This window comes from Fukomys damarensis, unplaced genomic scaffold, assembly GCF_012274545.1.
Source record: "Fukomys damarensis isolate Sample0158 unplaced genomic scaffold, DMR_v1.0_HiC HiC_scaffold_32, whole genome shotgun sequence".
Classification (NCBI taxonomy): domain Eukaryota; kingdom Metazoa; phylum Chordata; class Mammalia; order Rodentia; family Bathyergidae; genus Fukomys; species Fukomys damarensis.
Window position 1 is genome coordinate 1,494,196 of NW_022900944.1, and position 16,022 is coordinate 1,510,217.

General features: G+C 33.9%; 1 protein-coding gene across 1 annotated transcript in view; it reads left to right on the forward strand.

The window, feature by feature from the left end:
- Ccser1 (coiled-coil serine rich protein 1) overlaps positions 1 to 16,022 on the forward strand; it is a 680,778-nt gene that overhangs the window by 418,285 nt on the left and 246,471 nt on the right. The gene's annotated exons all lie outside the window — the stretch shown is intronic.

Here is a 16,022-nt window from a genome sequence, read left to right on the forward strand (position 1 = left end):
TTAGGGAAGTGTTGTTTCTATTAAAATGAGTTCCTAGAGTAGCAAGGCCCTCCAAATGGGCAGAAAGGCCTTTGAAGAAAATGTTACATAGCAATGTTTCCAAATGATTTGCTAAGAAATTAGTAAAATTCTAACAATGAAAATATTTTATGACATCTGGGACTTTTCCTTTGCCTACTAAAGGCCATCGGAATACTTGGAGTGCACTGCAAGGCTGGGATGCATTGCTAGTGTATAGTTGTACTGTTAATGCTGGAGGCCGGAAATCTTCTTTGATTATCGCTTTATAAAGAGTGGAAACTCTCTATGCATGTGGTACACTTTCACATGACCACCTCTTTAAATTTAATCTGAGATAGGGTCTCATGAAATTACTTCATTGCCCCGGTTGGGCCTTTACTTATGATCCTCCTGACTCAGCCTCTCACAATCCTTGGTTTACTTGTGTGTACCACAACTACTTGGTGAGGAAATTCTTAATAGTATCAAATATGATACCTTATATTTTTGCATTATTTCCTAATTCTAACAAAGTGAAGACATAACATCAATTGAATTCTTTTCTATACTGAACATGTAAATACTATAGTTTGCTCTGTAATACAGATGGCCTGAGCTGAGTGAAAGGCAGAATATTTAATTCAGTAGGGCAAAATATTCTTTGCCTAAAGGGAATTTTATTTTGCCTGATATCTAACAAATTGTAGTCAAAACAGAGAGCCTTTTCCCCCACAAAATATGAAAATAAATCTCACTCTTCCCCTTATTTATGGCTTCTCTTCCTGTACAAATGGATTCATACCATGTTAAATGAGTGGGGTGTTTGGCCCCTTTCCTCACTGTTTTAATTTCCTGTTAAGTTGTTTTTAGTAGGTGACGTTTTTGTTCCTAGTCATCTTGTTCTTGAGGGGCTTTTCCCCTTTTCTCTATTTTCCATCCAGAAGAGTCTGTTTCTACTGAGAGGTGCATAATAATTGGCTCACATCCACAGAAGATCTGGACAGGGTGAAATACAGAAAACCTTTAGGTATTTTTCATATTGCCACAGAGCAAGATAACAATGGCTGCCGTGGACTGAGAGGAAAATATGAAGACCTCAGAGTCTTTGAGTTTTGTGAAGGAAGCTGCTTTCCCTCAGACAGCACAAAAGCAGATACACTTAGAGAAGTAACTAAACCATCACCTCCAAAGGGCAAGTTTACATCTACAGCATATCAGTGCTGTTTTAATGCCTTAGGAGACACATTGTGGGGAGGTTCAGCTTCTGACCACTGCTCTCTGGTCCAAAAGACCTGCATGTCAGAAGAAGGAAAACCTAAGTCCATATAGCCATACTTAGACATTTTGAAACCATCACAAAATTCATTACTTTATTAAGAATTTTTAGTTTTTCATTTTATTTTAAAAACATAATCATTTATTCAAAATAGTTTTAGTTTACTCTTATTTTGCCAGAGACTCTGATTGTATTTTAATTATAGATATGATTATGGGTAAAGAACATATCAATAGTGTGCTTTAAATTAATTTTTTCTCAAAACCATTTAAATGTTTATGTACAGTCAAAATTTTAATAATTTACCACATATTATATACATTTTCTTAGAAAAGACTTTTTTGACTTGGGCTTTCTCTCTGAGGTTTGCGAAAATTGTGGAGAAGGTAAGATCACCAATCCAATGATGATCTAATAATATCTTTTATACTTGATAACTTCAGTCTATGGATAGAAGGCAGATGTGAGCTAAGGAAATTTAAAATAACTACTTTCCTTTCTCTTGGGGCAGTACAGGGTTGTTTGGGTGTGCTTTCATTCAATTTAACCATTCTATCTTTTTCCAAGTTCATGAATCCTAATATGTTTTAAGATGAGAAACATTTGGAAGCGTATTATAATTAGGTTAAATTTTTTCTGAAACCTTTTTTGTCAAGTCTTGGTGGATGAGAGTGCAGTTACTATTTAAGTGCCTTATGATCTCTTTTGCTTAGCAAATATGACACGTAACTTCGACTGTTTTCTGTGTTTTATTATATATGTGCATTACAAAAATGTACAGTGTACATCTGAATATGTTAAACTTCAATGTATGGGTTTAAAAAATGCTTACACCAAATAGTTTCTTTGAATTTCTCACTGTGAGGCTATCATGATTGATGCTGGTTTAATGACAATGATTAATTCTTAAGATGAATTACTTTACCGTAGTTCAAATGGCAGATGTTCCCAATAGGTGTTGATGGATGTAATACTAAGGGCCCATTACCAAATATTTATAAGAAGGTTTAAGAAGTGTCATTTAAAATGTTCTATTTACTTATTGAGGTAATGACAACAGTTAGAGCGTGCATGGAAAATTGAAGCAGGCAGTAATACTCTATTTAGCTAAGTGGTAAATACTATTAAAAAGCTAATTGCTAGGCAGGAAGGCCAGATTTGAATGTATAAAACATAAATTAAAAAGTGATTAAACTATAATTTTTTTTTTTCTGAAGAAACTAGAGATGAGCAGCACCTACACTGCTTGTATTCCTGTGGAACACTTGAAAATAGGTATTCATGGTATCAAAATCCAGTTACATTAGTACTTTTGCATATTTATGCATGCATATGCATGTGTAAATTAAGGGGGCTGGTCAAAATAAGTAATATTAGTCACTTATAAAGGAAGATTGGGGAAATGCTGTATAAAATGTAGTTATTTGAACAGGTATTTCTAAGGGACTAAAACACAATTCTTGACTCGAGGGATATCTTGCAACTCATAGTGAAATTTCACTGGCCTAAAACATCAATACATTATTTTTTGTTTTGTTTTGTTTTGTTTTTTTAGTACTGGGGATCAAACTCAGGTCCTTGAGCTTGCAAGGCAGTCACCAGAACCACTGAGCTAAATCCCCAGCCCTATCAATACGTTATTATATTTCTGTTCTCAAAGAATTTATTCTCCCCTGTAGTGTTTTCATTGTATGCTATGAATAAAGCTAAGGTACTATCAGTTTTCTTAAAAGAATATATGCCACTGTTATTTTTCAGAGTATTAAACATTCCAAAACACAGTCTTTGTTAACTTATTAGGCATCTCTTTTGCACATGTGCATGTATACTGCTTTTGAATGATTATTGTCTGTACTTCCATTTGACCTCAAAAATGCCGGGTATTTTGAATATTTTATATCAAGGTTCAAAAATACAGTGTATATGACTTTATATAATGGATGAGGAAAACTCGTTATTATAATTGGATATCTAAGTCAGGGTTAAACATTTAGTTTTAGAAATTCTGCTTCATAAGCTAAGATAATTGGAAGAGGCAATGGTTATTGACACTTTTGGATTGTGGCTGTGCTGTTGGAATTTACAGAGATTCCATAACCACAGGGACAATGCAAACAAAGTAAGAGTCTGTAATGATCCACTGTCACTTTTGTGCAATTTGCAGAGCTGAGATTTCCCACAATAATGAACAATGTAAGCAGAGATCATGTTACCATTCTTCATCTGGAATTCTGAAGATCAGATTAAAACCGGTATACGTGAATATTTTTAAATAGGTAACTTCACACTAATAAAACTAATTTTAAATATACTTCTTAAATATTGGAAACAAAATTAATACTTTTCATAATCTCTGGAAGCCTTCTTTAGAAAAATTATAAAACTTTTATAGATATATTCATCCTTTACTGAAAAAATTCCCAGTTATGTCTTCTAAATTATTCAGTTGAAAATATTTGATCATCACCTTGATGTAAGAAAAATTGAAGTTTTACTTGAGAAATTACAAGTACAGAGAGATTCTGATAGATGCATTGTTAGAAAAAAGTGGATATTTGAAATTATTTAAATAGCTTATTTACTAATGTGCATTTTCAAGAAAATTATGACCATATCTTACTGCCAATCTTCTGTTTATTCTTTAGAGCGCTTCACTAACTTTCTCTGTTGGAATAAAGTTCTCTGATCTTCCTTATTTTTTTCCTGAAAACCACAAATGGGAAATTAGTGGCATAAAACTCTGAGACCTAGAGACATAATTAATCAGACACATTTGAAAAAAAATTAAGATTGGAAATCCAAAGTTTGACTAAATGCTAGATATTCAGGCCTCTTTTATATTTACCTTCATTAATCACTTTAAATATGTAAGATTTTTCTGAGCATGTTAAGTATACCTAAATATATAATATTTAGAAGGTAATTATTTGATTCTGATAGTAGACTTCATGTCTTTTCTCATAGATTTGGATAGTTTGTGATTGTTTATACCTTGATGCATTATATATTTCTACTTGCATGCAAAGGTCACTTATAAATCTGGTGTCCAAATGGGAGAAGAAACAGAATGGGATAAATTAGGTTCTGAATTTCAAAATAATTTGTCTACCTGGAATATTAATACACACATGATTTTAAGTGGAAAGGACTCACCATTGATTAATCTTCCATTTGTAACATAATTAGAATAATTGAGCAGATGATTTTTAAATGCTATTACTTAACAAAATGCAGTATTTATCCAGAAGGCAACCAGAAAGAATTACTTTTTAAGGAATAAAAAACAAATATGTGACTTCTGAAAATGGAACTAACAGGAAAAATATTGAGCTATTCTTGGAACTCATAATTAGTAAAGTGTTGCAGTGCTATTGTTCTGTGAAGCCCTAATATTTTATATGATTGTGAAATTACTGAAAATGTATTTCTTTCCTAGCTTTGTACATTAAATGAAAATATTCCATGAAAAAGCATCATGATTACCAGTTATCCTAAACATTTTCTATAAAATTGGCTTTTATTTGCATATTTTTAAAAAATAGGTAACATAGGTAATGTTCTTTGTGGTTATGAATAAATATTTAAATGAATCATATTTTATGGGCCCACAATCATTATTTCTATTTCAGAAGGTTCCTGAGATTTTAAAATGAGTTAACATATAGAAAGCTTTTGGGTAGGACCCAGCATATAGGAAGTACTCTATAATGGACATCATTGCTATTATTATCACTGGTTTCATCTCCTCTTCCCTTCAACTTTGCTTTAATCAAAGATAGTTCCAGTGTCGTGTTATTGGGAGATTTTAGTATCTTCACAGTCTCACTTACAGTTTGACAATCAATCTTATGTGAAGCCTGTCTCTAAAGGATTTAACATTCTAAAGCACTTCTAAAAACACAAATTCAAAATAGGGCAATAAAATATACCTGGATTCCATCCTTTAACTTCAAAATTCTTAATTCCATATTTCTTGTTACAGGTAAGAGAAAAATATATTTACTTTTTTCAAACATATCATGGTTTACAGAGAGCAGTACTTAAAACATATAGGGTTTTATAGACAGTTTTTTTACATCTTCCACATTCACAAGTGATCTTCAATTTGGATTTAGCAAATCTCCTCTCTTGTTGCCTATTGACATTCTAGGAAAACAACTAAAAGAAACATTTTGAGCTGCAAAACTAAGCTTATCAAATCCACTTGAGTTAAATAAATGAACAATTTTAATAATATTTCAAGTGGGAAAATGACAAAGTAAATGCACACAGTGTAAGGTTGTTCTCCTTCTTTTGGCAATGTTCAACTGATGAGAGTATTTACATAGTGACAGCATATTTCCCAAGAGAAGCAGGAGAAAAATGGAGAGAGAGAAATAGAAACAAATAAGAGGGAGCCAGCTTCTGACAGGTATGAAGCCATCAGTGTGGAAAGATAAAAGAAGCGTACATGTGGGAAACCTATCACACAGATACACACACACAGAACCACATAAAAGCATTATTTACAAAAGATTTAAATAAAAATTTGAATTCTAGTCAATTCGATTAAGCAAAATTCCTACCATCATGTTACAATGATTTCAAATGGTGGTGGGTAGTATTGTGCCAGTTAGATACCTATTTTCATATAAAGTAAGCAGGAGTTTTAATCAGTGAGATAAATAAACATGAAAATTTGGAATTCTTCCTGACTTAAGAACCTGGCCTAAAGTCAGATTGGGTTTGAGGAATAACAAACCATGTAAGCAAAATGAAACTGAGTACAACCACCAAGACAAGACTGAGAAATGTCTTAGGAGGTTTTGAAACGGTAATGAGGAGTATTTTTCAAAAGACATCATTCTGGCCTAAAGCTTTGAACTCAAGAGTCCATTAGATTTCCTTTTTGAGACTCATGATGAGAGTCACTAATACAGTGTTGTATTTTTTCCTCAAAGATACAAATTTTTCAATATTGATTAGATGACCAAAGGTTTACTAAAATCCGTTCTCACTCCTAGAAGACAGAAACTTTGTATTTGGGAGATTATCAGAAAAGAAGTAGTAAGTTTAGACAGAAGGCAGCATTTTCCTTACTGTTACAGTCTAAGAGACATCAGAATGGAAAACTTGAGACCACTGAAGTAGATGGCTCAAGTAGTGGGCCTTGAGTTATGGGGCAGGCTTTTGATCTAAGAAAAGACCACAAGATTTTTTAAAAAGTGTGTTGATTAAGCAAAGCTATGTTCAATCAATCCAATACAGTAACAAAGAACACTTCATTGACAACATTTTTGTAGGTTTGTAAGTGGAGGAATTCGAGGAAGATTTTGACTGTATGCTATTGTCCAGACGTGGTTACTGACAGTGGGGTCCTACTGAGCAGGGAACAGGAAGTGATCAGGCGGATTTTATGACTATAGCTTTGCGCAGAGAGGTACAACGAATGGAGATGATGATGGCAGGGGTCTGGCGTGCACATAGTTTCCATTATTATGAGACTGTTTTTAATCTGTCTATGAGTAATGATTTGTAACTTTAGAACGGATGTTACATGAAGACCAGGAGAGACTATAAGAACGACTTTGATTTTATAGCCAATATAAATTTAGATTTCTTATTTAATAAAGAGCATATATTATTGTCGGCATCAGTTAAACTCTAGAGATATTTTAATTTGAAAAAGCATAAGCAAATTATGTTCATTTGGCGCCCTAATGTTTTTATTTAAAGTATAACCTTAAACTCAAATATTTTTTTCCATTCTTGCTTTCATTTGTGTATGGAACTGATTATACATTTATTTATTGCCTTTTAACTATGTCAGTTAAGGTAAAAGTAAAATACTAACCCAAATGTTTGAACTGATTCATCCTTTTTTAGTCACAAAAGTATTCATATAAAAATAAGAGGTCTCATGATTCCCTTCTGAATTATAAATAGAAGCTAATTGCTACCTCAAAGCTATACAGAAAAAAAATTTTCATTATTTTGATACTTCTGCATAATTTAGGAAGGGAATTCTTCTGTTTGATCTCTATTTCAATGTAGAATAAATAGCCCCCGTGTAAATGATCTCAATTATAGTTATTGGCTTTGGTGAATAATAGTTTCAATTCCTGAAGGTCTGCAATAGGCACACACTGTTTTGTTCTCTGGAGAACTGTGCTGCACACCTTCTTTCAGCTTGGATATTGACCCCAAATCTCCTGTCACCTCTTGGTCATCCCTTTACGGGAAGGTAGTTATTTGACCTTACATTCATTCTTTCCTCACACCCTGTCCTCACTGTGAGGCAGTCTTCTGGATACTGGTCTTCACTCAGCACAAGGAATGGTTCTTTATCACAGGACTGTCTCAGACGCTCATTACTGATCAGAAACAGCATACAAAATTGAAATTTTGTAAATAAAATTACCTAATAAGAGAAGAATCTTTTTAGGATTCATTATTTTTATTAGTATATGTTTGCAATCCATAATGATTACATTCGTCTTAGAGAATGTATGCTTCATTGGGCTATCAAAATATTTTACGGTCCTATTAATTAGATTAAACCTACTAGGATGATAGACTTTTCATTCTTACAGAGATTACAGTTGTGTTTATAATAGTATTTCTAAAAACTGTTACTAGTACACAATATATTCTGTTCCTAGAGCTGCCGTAACGAAGTGCCACCGAGTAGGTGGCTTTAACAAGTGAAAGACGCCTTCTCGGAGCTCTGGAATCTGGGTGACTGGGTGCCAAGATCAGAGTCAGCAAGTCTCATCTCTTGCAATGCCTCAGACATTAGTATGCAGATGGCCACCTTCTCGCTCTGTCCCCACAAAGTGTTTCTCTGAGAATGAGCTTCCTTGCATCTCTGTATGTGTCCAAATTTCTCTCATAAGGGCACTGGATTGAATTAGGACCATCCAAACCATTTCATTTTATCTCCTGCTTAGAAGGTGATTTATTTTTAAATACCACCACATCTTGAGACTACTATGATATGAATCATAAATATTCCCCAAAGTTCTGTGTGTTAGGACTTTGGAAAGGTGATAGAAACTCTAAGAGGTAAAATAGTGGGGAGGTTTAGGTCACTGGGGTAACGTCCTTAAAGGGGATTGTGAGACCCACGTGTCCCCGTCTCCCCTCTGTGTTCAGATCCTAGCCAGGAATTGAGTACTCTGCTCGCTGTACAAGTTACTTCCTGCCATAGTGTTCTGCCCTGCAATAGGCCAGGAAAACAGGACCAGACTATCACAGACTGAAACTTCCAAAAGTGCGAGCCAAGGTAAACCCTTTCTTTTTATAAGTTGATTATCTTAGATGCTTTAGTGTAGTAATGAAAAGATGATTAACGCAGAGGTACTGGGGGTCGATGCTACAACACATGAAGTTTGAGAGGACAGCATTCAGCCCTCATACTCTCCAAAGCTAAAACAGCATCATCATCAGTTTATCTCAAAACGACGGAAACCTCCTCTTCACAAGTTTTTTTTTTACTCAGAAGCTTCTTGGGCTCTTGTATAACCTTGAAATTTGGTCACATCCAAACTTCAAGCCCCAGCAATAAAGAGAAGAGTACAACTATTTGTAAACAACTTATTTGTAACTCTTACATGCCAAATGCTCTGGAAACAGAATTTTTCTTCTTCAAAAGAATGCTCAAATTTATTTGGTGGCATAAATTTGACTTTAATTAAAATCCCATAATATTTGCAGTCTTTGTTTTTCCCACTTTACATGAACATTGTATGTTCTGCTGCAGAAACACCTAGCCTGAATTTGTACAGGCTGCCCCAAACCTTATTGGAGGTATAAAAAAATACATGACATTTGCTTCGTATTACTATTTTAAAATGAAAGTATTTTGGAAAGACCAGATTCATTTGACCTTAAGAGTTTTGGATAGGGAATTATAGATAGGCAGTGGAATGCATTTTATTTTAAAGACCTAGAAAAACAGAGTCCTATCTCTATACTATAAAATAATCTGAATTATATCTATCATATAATTCAATCAAAAATACCTATCATGGGCCAGGTGTTCCTGTAAGCACTTTACACAAAACATTGAAACAGGTAATCTTGTCCTTGTTTCAAAGAAGAGGAAAAAAAATTCAGAAGGAGTTTAAATAATTTACCCCGTATCTTAGTGTTAGTAAGTTATGAAGCTGAAATGCAAATCTAGGAAATAGGATTCAAGTAAACAAGTTTAGCATTAGACTGTGGCTTATAGGAAGAAACAAAGGAATAGATTGAATGCAACTGAGTATGTTGGACACTTGGCATTTCTCAGGAGAATTAGTATCTATTTAATAAATGTTCATATTTTGTCTCTTTTCAATGGCCTAAGATATTATCTTCTTGTTTTCCTATTAGTTACACTTAGGTATTATCTGATACATGAGTACAGCTATTATTTTGTTTTGTTTAGTGATCTATTTATTACAGAGAATCTGAACTTACCTAAAATTTGGGTTAAAATCGATAAGATAAGGTGCATCCATTCGTAGGGATTATTTCTTGATCTTTTGGAGAATGGAAAAGAATTCTCTTCCTCTATTTCTGTGTCCCCTAATTCTAGTCGTTCTGCTTTGTGTTAGCTGTACAGCCTCTTCATTTTTGCTGACATTTTGTCACCAATGACCACCTTCAAATGATTGTCTCAGCTAGGAGTTGGATGATCACTTCTAGACAGTGTGGTATAATTTCCCCTGGTTCATCACATACTTCAATCAAATAATTATAATTTGATAATAGGAACTAGGATTGTTATTTATTTATGTATTTATTGGTACTGGGGTTCAAACTCAGGACCTTGTGCTTGCGAGACAGGCGCCCAAACCACTGAGCTAAATCCCCGGCCCAGGATTGTTTTATTTTTAATACTCCCACACACACACACACCTCTCTCTCACTGTTAGCTCTTTTAATTTACCATGAGTGCATGGTAGAAAATTCTCACAATCTGGTTGTGTTATATTTATGGAATATTCATTAAGACATTTGTGACTAGGGGAGATAGAATAATTTTATGAGAATAAAGTCTGGTCACTACGGGGTTGCCATTTTTTTTCTTTCTTTTGTTATGTTTCAGTCGTAGAAGTTGAGTTAAGGAAATACAAAATGTATGTGAAACAAGACTCTGCAGTCTAGCAGCTTTTCTATTGATTTTTCCTCGATTCCCGTCTCCTTATCTAAATCCTAATCATATTTGCCAATTTCGTTCCTGGGTGGACCCTGTATTCCAAGTTTATTACTACTGGAGTGGTGTGGTAGAAAGAGAAATTTGTATAAATTTTGTAAAGACGTATGTGGCACTAAAATTAAATTATTCCTAATCCAAGGGAAGTGTACCAATCATTTGGAGTGCAGCACAGCAGACTTTGTACACAGCAGATAATTTGGATCTTCTAATACAAGTTCTGCTCACTGTTCAGCCACGTGATGTGAAGCAAATTGTCTAGCCCATTTGTACTTCAGCTTCCTTACATTAAAAATAAGATTAACAGTTGTACCTTCCCTCACATAATATTGGCAATAGAGAAAATGAAAGTTGCTGATAGAAAAATAATGATCTTAATGGTGATAATAAAACATCCAATTAAAAAATGTTCCTATCATTTGCTATTATTACTGTTCCCTTGAATTAACAAAGATAAGAGAGATTCTGCTTTCTGGATGTAAAGCTGCTTATTTTGCACTATACCTCACCTGATTGTTGCTTTTTCAGTAGAAAGTTCCCAGGGATCCCTAGTTGCAGAAACAATATTTGATAAATTGTCCTATTGTGTTATCACATTTATCATATTGTACTGTGCTCTTCATTTATTGCTCCATCATTTTTTTAAATAATGAGTTCCCATAGAATGGGGTCTTATCAGCTTGTACTTATAAAACCTTATATGGTTTCTAATGTGTAGTAAGTATCTAGTAATATTCGTTGAACTGAATGTTGTTTCTTCTGGGCACAAAAAAGATTTAGGTTTAGACTGACCAATGTTAGTCCCTTTTTACATGGTTCATTTATTCATTTATTTATTCACTTATTTTTGTTGTGTATTTAATTAGTATATAGTGGATTCATATATAATTAAATATTAAAATAAAGTTAATTAATACAATTAATTTAATTTATTCCCATTGTATTCCACTTTAAGAGAAAAATGAAAAAAATCCTTGAACATATTTTAGGTGAATTTGAGTCATAAAAATTTGAAATAATGAGAAAAAATAAATTATGGTTGAATTATTTTTAAAATTCTCAAGTTTTATAATTTAAAGCTGGTGATGTAAGTGAATTTTAAACTGTGTAGCTCATTGCATGATGGGGCTAATTTATCTGACTAAATTACCCATTTTCTTTTATCAGGATTAAATTATGCAAGATCTTCAGGTGTTCATCTCTTTCATTTAATGTGATCACCCTGAACTATGATTCCCTTTGGAATAAATAACACTGATTCAAATTCAGAGAGGATTACTGATTGCTCAAAGTTATATGAAAGCCTGTTTCACTACATGGATTTTGAATGACCTAGTTGAATGGTATTTAAACTAATTCGTGGTAATTTTTAAAAGGTCTCTCTTTAAAAGGACAGAAAAGTGATATATGGATGTGAAAACTAAGAGGTTGAACATTAGCATATAAAATATTAGTTATGAGGAAATAAAATTAATTGATGGAAAAATTGTATAATTTCCCTAATGTGCTAAGAGGTGAAAGAGAAGGGAGTAATTTGAACTTTAAAAATGAAACAGAGATTATGTATTTGGGCAAGTCATAGTCTGTGGGTTTTAAAGTAGCATGTGTAACTCTTCTTTTCTAAAATGACAGCACTCTCCCTGGAGAGTTAATATCCTAAATCCATGAGGAAGACTGTAATAATAAAACACTAAACCAACTGGGCTGTTCTCCCAGAAAAATCCCTGAGGCGAGAAGTACATAGTTCTGGAGAGAAGAAAGGGTAAAGAGAAAAAGGAAGATAATAAAACAAAAAGATGCAAAGAATACTAGATGGCCCAATTTATCGAGATAAGTGCAAAACTGTACGTTTTATGTACAAGTAGGTAAGACTTACCCTTTGACCTAGGAAAAGTCTGTACTTGGATATAATACAGTTTTTTATGAAAGGGAAACTCAAATATACCTTCTTTCATGGAACTATGAGGAAAGAACTTTGTAGCTCTGCTCTTAAACCTTGAAGTTGAATTAAATGTGTTTAAAATTGTGTTCACATCTTGCTGGGATGGTTCTCTCACTGAGCCATTTCCAAAGCCATTTAATGGTATAAGGCTGGGCCTGTAACTTATTAATGGACTGTCAAGAACAAACTGAGGGTAAACCCAGTTTTTATTTGGGGCATACTTATTAAAAAATATGTTCCAAGGTTGTGACCTTGTCTCTTGGTTATTCCTCTTTTGATACTTCTTTTCTTTTCCGGGTAATCTCATCTACTGTGGTGGCTGAAATGTGTGCCTTCTAATACTTTGTAATTCCCAAGTCCTGTCATCCAGGTTTCTCTCCATACCTATATGTTTGTGTATTTCTTTATTTAACATTTTTACTTAAATATTCTGTGTATTTGAAAATATGTACAACAACAGTGAATTTATAACTTTGATTTTCTTTGCTCTTTCCTTCCCTATGTGAAGTTCCCTGTGCTATTTCAGTGACTTTGAAAATCACTCATTCCTGGAACTGCAGAAGCGACCTCATGACCTCATGCTTTCTTTCTCCTTCCTGAACCACATCCTCAAGGGTGTAAGGGTCTGAGTTTCAGGTGTATCTATCCATTACACTTCTTCCTATCTTTGAGTCTTAATTGTGGGAGGAAGTACACAGGCTGGGGTTATACAGAAAGGGAGAGATTATACAAAGTCTCCTTCATTGATTCTCAGTCTCTGGTGTCTCCTGTGTTGTTACCTGACTGTAATTATGTTATTTTCTTTCTGTTACTCAAAGATAAGGGATAAACTCTTTAGCACATTGATCAAGACTTCAGCAAGTAAGCCATAAAGGTTTTAGAATATCGAAATTTCCCCATCATTTTTCAGGGAATTTTATTCTCCCATTAAAACGATGTACAAATGTCATCTCTTTTAGTACAGTAAGTTTACACTCTATAGACATTAGTAGTTTTCCTAACTGCTGGTGTGGGAATCACTACATTTTTTTAGAGTAACTGGCTTACCTGTATCTGTTCTACTGCATTTTCTAAGGCATTGATTGTGTCGTTTACATCTTTGTGATACTGAGAGTTTCCTTTAAGGATGATACACAGAAGATGTTTAGTAAATGTTTATGGATGGAATGAATGAGTGATGTTGCTTTGGAAGGTTCTGTGAGATTCTTGAGGTTTGCAGGATTTACCACTAGATGTCACTGGAACATTTCTGATAGCAATTTCTAGGAGAACTAACTTTACTGAGGACCTACTAAGCACCTTTTAAATATTTAAACCTGTGAGGTTAATGTTATTACAAGTCTACCCTGGAAATAAGTGCTTACAATTATTACTGTACCATAAAGCTAGGATGATGTAGAAATAGAATTAAAATTTCTAAGCATCTGCCACCAAAGCCCATGATTTCCCACAGTGTCAGCCACACCTTTTCTTTTTGGTGATGGTGATTGAGCCTTATAAACAGCATTTGCCACTTTTTCAAAAAAAATAAATCTTTATTGACAAAACATGCCATTATTGGGCTAGGCACTCTCTAGAACCCTTTAATTTAAACATCAGTGACCTTCTTGTGTAAATGTTTACTAAATTTAAAACAAATTACAATTCAAAGTAATCCTTTTAACTAAACACAAGAATGTAGGTCTTAAACAGGAACACATAGATTTCTATTATGTTCTCTGGTTCTCTTAATTTAGCATTGACATCTACCTGTTCTAAGACTTGTTAATTGTGTCTGGGCACATGAATAAAATATAGTCCCTCCCCTTCAAGGAATTTATCAACCAGTGGTGTCTCCTTGGTAGGAAATTAGGAACAGCATGGTACACCACAGTGCTTGTACTCTGCAATTTTGGAATTCCAAAGCACCTATAGATACTAACCACGCTGGCAATGTGACTTATTTATTCTAGGACTAAATACTGAAAAGCACATTGATAATGATGGTGAAATTCCATTCTGTCCTTTACTGCTCTTTATTGGTGTCATCTTATTTGGTTACTCATAACTCTATCTTTGGGGAGTACAAAGCAAGAGGCAGAATTTGAGGAAAGGTATCGCCATAGAAACTTAAATTCCTGGTCAGAACAGTGTAGGAAAGACGATGAAACACTGCTTAGGTTTGTGTGCAGCATTTGAACAGATCCAGTAGTGCTTTCCAGCTTCGTACGGACAATGACACAAACTCAGTGGACCTTTAAACAATGAGAGAAAGGGAAGTAGTTCTTGACTCTCCCTGCATTTTATAGCTTCTCTCTAAACTTGGTCAATTTCAGTATCATATTTGACTGGTGAATTTTTTTTTGACAAATTCAGTGATTGATGGCATTTTTGCTTCTTTTATTATTAATTATTCAAAGAATCTAAGAGCTATCAACTAATTTAGGAATAAATGTACATTTACATACTAGATAATAATTGTCTACACAGATTTTTAAATGTAAGGATTAAGGTAGTCATGGAAACTATCTCCCCTTAATATTTTGTATGTGCAGTGAATTTATCTTTTATGTGAAATTAAATCATATACATTTGAAAGATAGCAAAATTAGAGAATAAAATATTGTAATTAACATCACAAATTAAAAATGCTTTGACTCCCTATACTAATAATGCATAAAGAATAGCATATTGTCAAAGTTAAAGACTCATTTAAAGGAGTGTTATATTTGTATTTCTTGAGGAAATAAAAATCCCCATCAACCCTGTCAATATGCGAACCAAATTCTGAGAGTTTTAAAGAAAGTGATTAGAACATGTTTATGAAATAATATGTGCCCAGTTTTTATTCCTTTCTGATTAAAAACATCAACTTTTGTTTTTATGTACTGGTGAAGTCTGGAGAAATTCTTTGTGCAGATATGTCTTCCATCTTTGTTTTTCTACTCTTGTCCAACATGTAGTATATATTAAATATTTATATATATCGGGATGTTGAACACATGAATAAATAAATACTTGGCAAAATCAAAAAAGCTAGAAGAATAACCAGGCATGGCTTCCCATGCCTGTAATCCCAGTGCTCTGAGGCAGGAGGATCAGTTTGAGTCTAGGGAAGTGGGTGGGGAAGGGAGAGGGAGAGGAGAGGAAGATGACAACTTAATGATAATTCTGTGTCTTTCCTTTTGCTCCTGTTCTCGTCCTTACCAGTTTGGATGGAGAAAAGGCGTGAACCCTAATAAACCCTGCTTTAGTAGAGAGTCAGCATAGCTCAGCAATGGGAGAACATAGATTATAGAGCCAGAGGTCCAGAAGAAGTTTCAACTAAGTCACTTACTAGATCTTGGGGTAACAATAGCCAAGCATTAGCAGCAGCAGGGTGTGTGCTTGAGTTTTCTCATCTTGACGAGGGAGAATAGCAGTGTTTACCTTAGAAGGTTATTGTGAGTATTAAAATGAGCTAGAATATGCAAAGACCTTAGGACAATTTATAACATATTGCATATGCTTTGAATATATTTACTGTTGTCGCTGTTATATTTGTTGTTGTTGCTGTTGTTATTAAAGGAAAGCGCAGATCAGAGAGGTTGGGAAGCACATGATTCAATACACTTACCAGGTTTTTTTTTCTCCCCATCATAAAC